The sequence below is a fragment of the Sinocyclocheilus anshuiensis genome, unplaced genomic scaffold (genome assembly GCF_001515605.1).
Source record: "Sinocyclocheilus anshuiensis isolate Anshui unplaced genomic scaffold, SAMN03320099.WGS_v1.1 scaffold5739, whole genome shotgun sequence".
Classification (NCBI taxonomy): domain Eukaryota; kingdom Metazoa; phylum Chordata; class Actinopteri; order Cypriniformes; family Cyprinidae; genus Sinocyclocheilus; species Sinocyclocheilus anshuiensis.
In genome coordinates, this window is record NW_015544523.1 from 15,588 (window position 1) to 16,600 (window position 1,013).

Sequence of the window (1,013 nt, forward strand, 5' to 3'; positions counted from 1 at the left end):
TATAGAAATCCTGGCCAAGAGTCCTGGGAAAATGGCACGTATGGTCACCCTACTAAAACAGAAAAAAAAACTCTAGAACAGTTTTCCAGTGTTCTATTTTATTTTAATTTTACTTTCAATATACATCAACAAAAACTTACAACAGGCCAGTGTTAGAACATCCATGATAAACCAGAGGAATCAGTGACGCCGTGTGTATATTGTGTGTGTGTGTGTGTGTGTGTGTGTGTGTGTGTGTGAGAGTGATTGAGTGAGTGTGTGTGTGTGAGAGAGAGAGAGAGAGAGACTTTCGAAGTTGAGGCTGATGTGTAGCTAATACTTTGCTTAGCATTGATTAGGAACATTTTTTAAGTACAAATCTGGGTTTTAAAAAAATCCATGAATTCAAGATTTACCATAAATAATCAGTACAATCGTCGTTGTTTGCGTAAATATATTAGATATAATTAATGTATGGTAATGTATTTAAGTATGGTTATAATAGAGTAGCAGGCTAACTGGAGACGAGCTAACTGCTATTATAACTTTGCAGAAATAAAATTTAAAAGAATTCAACGCGTTTTCCGACCTAAAACACCGCACAACTTAATAGGAAATATATACGACACAATGTAATTTTCAAATACATCATAAACTATATTTTGCGGTTAATTGCAAATAAACGGTGATTTATTTCTGTAAAATAATGAGAATTTCCTTCTTACCTCCGCCATATTTACAGGGGCGTGCCGAAAGGTAGGGGCGTGCCAAAAGGTTTCTCACTGGTAAAAGGAGTTTGACTGTGTTGGCCAATCAGCGGTAAACATACATTTACGTAATTTCCTTTAGACAAGATCAGGGTTTTAGCAATTGCAACAACAGCTCTGCACTGGGTAGAACAAGTTAAACTAAACAAAGTTATTCTGTGCTCAGATTCAAGTTCAGTGTTATCACAGGCATGAACACACATACACGCCACATGCTAAAATTGCGTGAGAGTTCCTTACAGCCTCCTCCCAAGTCTCATCAAAAAT

The 1,013-nt window shown here is 36.5% G+C and overlaps 1 long non-coding RNA gene across 1 annotated transcript in view; it reads right to left on the reverse strand.

The window, feature by feature from the left end:
- LOC107698195 (uncharacterized) overlaps positions 1-721 on the reverse strand; it is a 4,649-nt gene extending 3,928 nt beyond the window's left edge. The window contains exon 1 of the long non-coding RNA XR_001635317.1: positions 705-721. This is a non-coding gene — a long non-coding RNA (uncharacterized LOC107698195). The remainder of the gene's footprint in view (positions 1-704) is intronic.
- Positions 722-1,013: the final 292 nt, after the last annotated feature.